The sequence below is a fragment of the Heterocephalus glaber genome, unplaced genomic scaffold (genome assembly GCF_053883595.1).
Source record: "Heterocephalus glaber isolate CG9 unplaced genomic scaffold, H.glaber_assembly_v1.0 deba00000331, whole genome shotgun sequence".
NCBI lineage: Eukaryota > Metazoa > Chordata > Mammalia > Rodentia > Bathyergidae > Heterocephalus > Heterocephalus glaber.
In genome coordinates this window covers 13,392,310-13,401,847 of record NW_028258142.1, presented here as the reverse complement: position 1 = coordinate 13,401,847, position 9,538 = coordinate 13,392,310, and positions in this window count along the sequence as shown.

Here is a 9,538-nt window from a genome sequence, read left to right as displayed (position 1 = left end):
AAAATGTAGACTGGAACTGAATTGTGCAATGTACAAGAAAGACCATTTTGAAATTTTAAATACAAACATCTGATGATCAAGAAAGACATTCATAAAAGTGTGAAGGAATAGCATCACATGAAGTAGAACCTGAGAGAAGCTTGATAAATGTGGCCTAGAGTGCCTCTTTTCAAATCTAAAACCTAGCCTGTTAGTACTAACATTTTCACTGTTAAGGATTCTTTCCTTTGGGTAAAGATACATTGTCTGCAATTCTTTTTGAAAAAATTGTACATAATCTTAAGAAAATAAATTATTCAAGTAGTAACATTTATCTTCATGAGATTGACAGAAATTAAGAAGGGAATTACTTTCTGGGCCATAAGGGAAATATGCTCCATAATGTAACCTGTGTTTGAGTAGTGAGAGAAAAGTGTGTTTGCAATCATCATAGTGGAGCAAAGAGGCACTGGATCAGGAACTGGGGAAGGCAAATAAAAAGTCTAAAGATCAGTTGTATTTGCTCTATAAGTTTCTCTCTGCATATAAATGCAAAAGACTGTGTGAGTATAAGCACTATTAGCATATTTTTCTTATATATATACTCTTTTTAAATTTGAGTCATTTTTATAGATTAGAGTTAAGAAATAATCAAATATTTAAAACTATAAAAACTGTTGCTTAATTTAGGAAAAATAAGCCATTTCAATTCATAATAGTTTAAATAAATGAAAAATTTAAAATTCATTCCTCCTTGCCTCAAAAAGCAAATGAAAAGTAGTTAAAATTTTACCAGTGGTACAGATAAGAATCTCTTATCCATGTCATCCATCCATCATCTTCCTATCCAACATCATTCCTATCTTTTCCTCATGAGGTAAGCAAAACTAATCAAGAATTTATCAAATGTTAAGAGTCATCACTACTTAATTAATAGCATTTATATTGCTGTTAGCCAAAGATCATTCAGTAGAGGGGGCGAAAAGAAAAGACAAGATTTCTAAAAATGCCAAGGGGCATGAAACTCATATTTCATGTTAAGGGTTAAGATCTGTCAGAGCATAGATACCATGCCCATGTAGCAGGAAAGATTTAAAAGAAGTAGTTTTTAAATTTATATATGGTAGCTGGATTTAAAAGCCTTCTTGTACATAAGTTTTGAACTTGTAATTGAGGATTAGCCACGTGGACAATTAAGAGGAGTAATATCCTTAATTAAAATAAGGGGAACAATATCCAAAGCTCTCACAGATCTTTAGATTATGTATTTTTACTACATCCCAAAGAAATTCTTCCCCTTGGTATAAAACAATAAGATAATTTTATTAAAATAACTTTAATAAAATAATTTTATTAAAACAGCATAAGCAATGCACAGATTGATAATGCATTTCTGCCTTTATATCCATGTATATGCCCATTCTTATGTCTACTTCTAGTTCTTTTTATAGTTCTATATTTTTAACCAAGATCTTGGACTCTGTTTTTTTTTTTTTTTTTGTACCAGGGATCAAACTCAGGACTTTGTGCTTGCAAGGCAGGTGATGGCTGCTGAGCTAAATCCCCTGGACACTGGCTTTTATATTCTACCTGGTTCCTCTACTATTCCCAGTTCCTCTATTATTCTGGTTATCCTTACATCTTGTATTTTTCACTTATCAGTCTTTAATTCACAAATTATAATCTTAATACTAATTCCTACTCTGACTCCAAAGGGTATGATATTTCTTTTCTTTTTCTTTTTTTTGTACCAGGGCTCGAACTTGGGACCTTGTGCCTGTGAGGCAGGCAGCAGAATCACTGAGCTAAATCCCTGGCCTCCAAGGTTATAATATTAAAAAATGGTATTTTCTCTTTTTTTATTTTTTAAAAATTAATTGTATTGGTACATTTAAGGTATACAATATAATGACATTCATCATTGGAAATTTGCACCTTTACATAATCCACACTGATTCTTTTTTTTTCCTCATTCCCCTGCCCTCCCTTCAACCCCTCTACCCCTCCCTATCTACAAAGACTTTGCTTCCATTTTTTCATTTTCTCATATTAATTCTATTCTCTTCTTTCCTTTCCCCTACCCCTCACTCTTCCCCTTCCCCTTTGCACCTTTTCTTCCTATTTCACATTATCTATTATATCTTTTAGTGCTTATTTACTATTTCAGTTTCTCACACTAGAGAAAATATTCAGCATTTACACGTGTGTCCTATTTATTTCAATTAAGAGTATTGGCTCAGTGTGTAATCATTTAGCTATAAATGTCTCTAGTTTCTCATTCTTTATGGCTGAGCAATACTTCATTTTATATAAAAACCACATTTTCTTTATCCAGTCTCCAATTGATGAACAATTGGGCTGCTTCCAAGTTTTAGCTATTACAAATTGTGCTGCTATGAACATGGGTACACATATATCACTTTGGTGTGATTCTTCTAATTTTGGGGGGAAGATACCCAGCAGGGGAATAGGTGGGTCAAATGGGACTTCCAGTCCTAGTTCTTTGAGGTATCTCCATATTGATTTCCACAGTGGTTGCACCAGTTGACACTCCCACCAGCAGTGAAGTAGGGATCCTCTTTCCCCACAGCCCCGCTGACATTAGTTATTGGTTGATTTCATGATAGCAGCCATTCTTTCTGGGGTGAGGTGGAATCTGAGCATTGTTTTCATTTGCATCTCTTGAATAACCAGTGATGTTGAACATTTTTTCATATGTTTATTTGCCACTTCTACTTCTTTGTCTGAGAAATGCCTGTTCATTTCAGATGCCCATTTTTTGACCGGGTCTTAAATTTGGGAAGTCTGATTTTTAAAAATTCTTCATATATTCTAGATAGTAGACCTTTGTCTGCGGGGCAGCTGGTGAAAATATTTTCCCACATTGTGAGTTGTCTCTTGCCACTGCTGGTGGTTTCTCTTGCTGTGCAGGAGCTTTTTAGGAAGAAGAGATCCCATATGTTGCTTCTTTGTGCTAGTTGACGGGCAACTGAGGTTTTCTTCTCCTACACCAATGTCTTCAAGAGTTCTATCTAACTTCTTTTCCAGCCAGTTTACTATTTCTGTTTTAATATTTAGATCCTTAATCCATTTTGTTTTTTAGTTTGGTTCATGGTGAGAGATATACATCTAGTTTTTAATCTTCGGCAAGTTGAAACCCAATTTTTCCAGCACCATTTGTTAAAGAGGCTATCTTTCCTCTAGTGAGGGTGTTTGGCTCCTTTGTCAAAGATGAGGTTGCTGAGTGTGTCTGGAGTTGTTTCTGCATTTTCTAATCTCTTCCACTGCTCCTCAGGTCTGTTTCTTTGCTGGTACCATGCTATTTTTATCACAGTAGCTTTGTAGTACAGATTCTAGTTGGGGATTATGAAACCCCCTACCTTGTCTTTATTGCCTAGAATTGTTTTTGCTACTCTAGGTCTCCTCTTGTTCCAAGTGAATTTTTGGATTGTTTTCTCAAGCTCTGTGAAGTATGCTGCTGGGATTTCAATTGGGAATGTATTGAATCTATATACCAGTTTTGGAAGTATAGCCATTTTCACTATGTTGATTCTTTCTACTCAGGAGCAAATGATGTTTTTCCATTTTCTGACATCCTTTTCAATCTCTTTTTTCAGAGTGCTATAGTTTTCAGAGTACAGGTCGTTTTTTTTGTTTTTTTTTTTTGGTTAGGTTGATTCCTAGGTATTTCAATTTTTTGCATGCTATTGTGAAAGGACTTGATTGCCCCATTTCTCTCTCAGTGAGTCTGTTTTTTTGTGTACAGAAAAGCTATTGATTTTTCTTTGTTGATGGTGTATCCAGCTACTTTACTGAATTTGGTTATAAAGTCTCGGAGACTTTTGGTGGAGTTCTTAGGGTCTTCTATATAGAGTATCATGTTATCTGAAAATAATGACACTTTGACTTCTTCATTACCTATCTTTATCCCTTTCTTTGATTTCTCTTGTCTAATTTCTGTGGTTAATGTTTCCAAAGCTATATTGAACAGGAGTGGTGATAGTGGATATCCTTGACTTGTTCCTGATTTTAGTGGGAAAGATTTCAGTTTTTGACCATTTAGTATGATATTGGCTGTTGGTTTTTCATAGATGGCTTTTATGAGATTGAGGTAGAGTCCATCTATTCCAAATTTTTGTAGTGTTTCTATCATAAATGCATGTTGGGTTTTGTCAAATGCTTTTTCTGCATCTATTGAAATTATCATATGTTTTTTGTCCTTGGTTCTATTAATATAGTGTATTACATTTATTGATTTGCATATGTTGAATCATCCCTACATCCTTGTGATAAATCCCACTTGGTCAGGGAGTATGATCTTCTTGATGATCTTCTGTATTTTGTTTGCCAGCATCTTATTAAGGATTTTTGCATCTGTGTTGATTAGTGAGATTGGCCTATAGTTCTTCTTTTTGGTTGGGTCTTTCTCTGCTTTGGGGATTCAGGTGATGCTTGCTTCCAGGAATGAATTTGAGAGTATTGCTTCCCTTTCAATTTCACTAAAGAGTTTAAGCAGTACTGGCAGTAGTTCCTTTCTAAATGTCTTATAGAATTCAGCAGGGAAACCATCAGGACCCAGGGTTTTCTTATTTGGTAAGTTTTTACTTACATTTTCAATTTCATTTATTGCTATTGGGTCGTTTAGAATTTTTAGATCATCTTCCTTCAACTTTGGTAATTCACATGTATCTAGGAATCTGTCCTTTTCTTCTGTATTTTCCATCTTACTGGTATAGGTTCTCAAAGTAGGTATTAATGATTCTCTGGATTTCTTCTGGGTCCATGGTAATTTCATCCTTTTTATTCCTAATTGCATAGATTTGGGCCTTTTCTTTCCATTTTCTGATAAGTTTCACTACGGGTTTGTCAATTTTGTTTATTCTTTCAAAGAACCAACTCTTGGCTTCATTGAATTTTTTTGTGTCATTCTCTTAGTTTCCATTGCATTGATTTCTGCCCTGATCTTTATAATTTTCTCCCTTTTATGGGCTTTGTGTTTGTCCTGCTCTTCTTTGTCTAGATTCTTGACATTTAGCATGAGGTTGTGTAACTGAGCTCACTCTGTTTCCCTAATGTGAGAATTCACTGATATGAATTTCCCTCATAACACTGTTTTCACTGTGTCCCAAATATTCAGATAGTTTGTATTGGCATTGTCATTGAGGTGCAGGAACTGTCTGATTTCCTCTTTAATTTCCTCTGTGACCCATTGATTATTCAGAAGTGTGTTGTGCATTTTCCATATGTTTATGAAATTCTTGCAGTTTCTTTTGCTATTGATATCAAATTTCATCGCAGTATGGCGTGACAATGTACAGGGGATAAATTCAATTCCTTTGAACTGACTTAAACTTTTCTATGACCGAGTATGTGGTCTATTTTAGAGAAAGATCCATGTGCAGCTGAAAAGTAGGTGTATTCTGATTTTGTGGGGTGGCACACTCTGTAAATATCTGTTAAGTTCATTTGTTCAAGAGTTTGATTGAGTTCTAGTATTTTGTTGTTTATTTTTTGTCAAATTGGTCTATCTATTTTTGAGAGTAGGGTATTAATGTCCCCAACTAGTATTGTATTAGTGCTTATGTGATTTTTCATGTCCATTAGTATTTGTTTTATATAGTTGGGCACACTAGTGTTTGGTGAATATATATTAATGTTTGTCATCTCTTCTTCTTGGATTGTTCCCTTTACAAGGATGTAGTGTCCTTCTTTGTCTCTCTTAATCATTGTTGTTTTGAAATCCACTTAATCTGCAAAGAGGATCTCTTCTCCTGCTTTTGGGGGGTTCCTGTCACATGGAATATTATTTTCCACCCTTTAACTTTCAGTCTATGAGTTTCTTTTTGAATTAAGTGTGTTTTTTGTATGTAGCATATTGTTGGATTTTGCTTCTTGACACATTCTGCCAGTCTATTTCTTTTGATTGGTGAAATTAGACCATTAATATTGATGTTTTTAATTGATATGTATTGACTTATCTTTGTCATGACTTTTTCATTTTGTTGGATTCTCTGCCTTTGCATTTAATTTCTTGTTGAGCCTGATGTATTGATTTTGCAGAGCTTCCTGGGGTTGTGATCTTCATTGTCTTTTCCTAGGATATTGTTTAAAAGTTTTTAGAGTGCTGCTTTTGTATTCGTGAAGTTCCTAAGTTGCTCTCTGGCCTGAAAATATCCTATTTATCCATCAATTTTGAAAGATATTTTGCAGGGTACATCAATCTGGATTATAGGTTGTTTTCCTTTAGGGGTTAGAATACATTGCTCCATGCTCTTCTTGCCTTGCAGGTTTGTGTTGAGAATTCTGCTATGATTCTAATGGGCTTTCTGTTGTATGTGATTTGTTTCTTTTCTCTAGCTGCTTGTTGAATTTTGTTCTTCTGTTGGGTTTCTGGAATCTTAAGTATTATATGCCTATGTGTAGATTTTTTTTTGATCAAGGCTAGTTGAAGTCCTATACTTCACTTATCTCTATGTCAAGTTCTTTCCCCTTTTTGGGAAGTTTTCTGCCATTACTTCTGTCAATAGTTTTTTTTTTTTTATGTCATCTCCACTCTGTCCTGTTTCTTCCTTGACTCCAGTCACTCTTATGTTATTCTTTGCATCATCTAGCAGCTGCTGGATTGATTTCTCATGAACCCTTACTATTTTTAAGAAATTTTTCTTTTCCTGGTCACTAATTGCAATCCTATCTTCTATATCTGAAATTCTGTGCTTGCATTGGGTCATCCTTCTGTGTAAACTTTCAGTGTTGTTTTTAATCTCCTGGAAATCTGTTTGCATCTGTTTTATGGATTTTATTTGTTTTCTATGTTGTGATTCCAACATATTCCTCACTTCCTCTATTTTTTTTTATCTGTGTCCACTCTAGATTTATTAATCATGTCTTGTACTATGGACACAATCTCTGCTGTTATCTGAGAAATTATTTCTGATTTCCTTTTTTCATAGTCCCCTTTCATTGCCAGTTCAGGGAGTCCAGATTGTTGAATATCAGATTGTTGAATATCAGATTGTTCCATCCTTTTGTTATTTGAGGTTCCTTTAGGTGATCTAGAAGTCAGGTTTTGGGACATATTTATGTGTCTTCTCATTTCAACATACGAAGCCTGCTGTGTCTTTGTTGAGGTGACTTTTTGCTCACCCTGTGGTCTGGAATTCTCAGCAAGCCACCAAAAAGCCTTTATTCTGCTGCTCATCAGTATACCAATTTCTCAGTTCAGACTGGTGGCCTTCTAGATGCCTGAACTGACCTGTTGTCTGGGTGGGGTTCTGGCTGGTGCCTGAGCACACTTGGGATGGTATCTTGTCATGCCTCTAGCTGGACCCCCTATGTAGACATTGTCTGCAAGGGCCTTTGGTTGGGGACTGTGCACCCCATTTTCTGTTGTCTGCACAGGCTTTTACTAGGGTCTCCTCAAACTTATCAATTGTATCGGGGTGAGTCTCTGAGTATTGCTTGTGTGCCTGTACAGATCTTCTCCAGGTGGTCCTTGGCTGTGGCCAATGGTATGGCAAGCCTCTGGCTGAAGCCCATGTGCCCCTGCAGCCCCTTCCTGGGTGGGTCTTTGGCTTGGGCAGGTGTGCCTGAGCCTCTGGGTTTGGGTAGAGCCCTGGCTGGGATTCACCTGTAGCCACAATGGTCTGGGGCACACAGCTTCTCCCTGGGATCTGCCCATGCTTAAGAATGGAATGGTGGGCCTCCAGAGGAATCCCCAGAAGATTATTTTTTAATTGCCACATTACATAATCTATTTTTAGTCTTATTACATAATTTATCTCACTTACTATTTAGATGATCTATGTAAAATTAAAATTTATATCTTCATTTTCAGTCTTTACAAAATATTTTAATATTCACAGTAACAGAAACATTCACATAGATGATCCTACTTTAACAAATAATCTGGGTCTTTATTACTTTTTTCCAAATATAAATATACCTTTTTCTAATGTAGATGCATTTTGACAACTCTTGATACTTTATAAACCAAAAGACTAAAATGAAAACCTGAATACTTTTGAATATCAGAATTAAGCCACTTGCATTTTGAAACAACCATATGGCACATACAAGAAACATATTTAGCTCCAGAACAGACCCATGTACTGAAAGTCACAGGATGGAAAAAAATTCTTCATGCTAGAGGAACTTGGAAAGGAGCAGGACCAGCTATTCTCTATTGCAGGCAAAATGGATTTCAAGCCAAGACAGATTAGAAGAGAAAAAGAAAAAAATGGTCATGGTATTCTTGTTAAGAAACAATACAAGAGGCAGTAATAACAGTCATCAACATATATGCATTAAATACTGTAGCACAAAACTATAGAAAACAAACACTAATGATATGAAAAATCAGATAAACACTAATACAATTGTAATGGGGACCTTAACACCCGAGTCAGAAATAGACAGATCAATTACACAAAAAAATCAGCAAAGAAATATCAGAGCTGAACCAAACCATTGTAGAAATGGATTTAGTAGGTACCCACAGAGTGATCCACCCAACAACATCAGGATACACATTCTTTTCAGCAGCATTGGGACTTTCTTCAAAATAAACCAACTCCTAACTCATAGAACATGCTTAACTAAATTCAAAGGAATTGAAATTATCCCATGCATAATATCAGATCATTATGCAAAGAAATTGGAAATAAATGGCAAAAACCAGAAAACTACATAAATACATAGAAATTAAATGATACCTTCTTGAACAAATAATGGATTGGCTGGGGATTTAGCTCAGTGGTTCCACCGTTTACCTCACAAACGCAAGGTCCTGAGTTCAATCCCTGGTACCAAAAAAAACCCCAAAAAACAAAAAACAAATAATGGGTCAGTTTCTACAATTGAATGGTAATGCCAATATGACATAGAGGAACGCAATGTAAACATTCCTTTGAGGGAAGTTTATAGTAGTGAATTCCCACAGCAGAAAATCAGAGCAAGCTCAAATAAATAACCTAATGTTGAACCTTAAGCTTCTAGAAAAAGAAGAGCAAGTCAAAGCCAAACTTGTATGAGGAGGAAATTATAAAGTTCAGAGCAGAAATTAATGAAGTTAAGACTAAGAAAACAATACAAAGAATCAATGAATTGAAGAGTTGGTGTTTGAAATGTTAAATAAAATAGACAAATTCTTATCCAACCTTGTTAAAACAAGGAAAGGAAACATCTAAATCCATGCAATTAGTTATGAAAAGGGCAAAATCATAACAGAGCTTTAAGAAATTTAGAAGATTATCAGTAACTACTTTGAGAACTTCTACTCTAATAAGATGAAAATTCAGAAGAAATGGATAAATTCCTAGATGTATATGAATTACCAAAACTGAATCAAGAAAACATAAAAATTCTCAATAATCCAATATCAGTCAATGAAATTGAAGAGGTAATAAAAATAAACCAATAAAGAAAAATCCCATGTTGTGATGGCTTTATTGCTGAATTCTACAAGAAATGTAAAGGAGATATAATGGCATAACTTCTCAAATTCAGTAATGAAATTGAAAGGGAAGGAATAATCTCAAAGTCATTCCTGGAAGCAAGCATT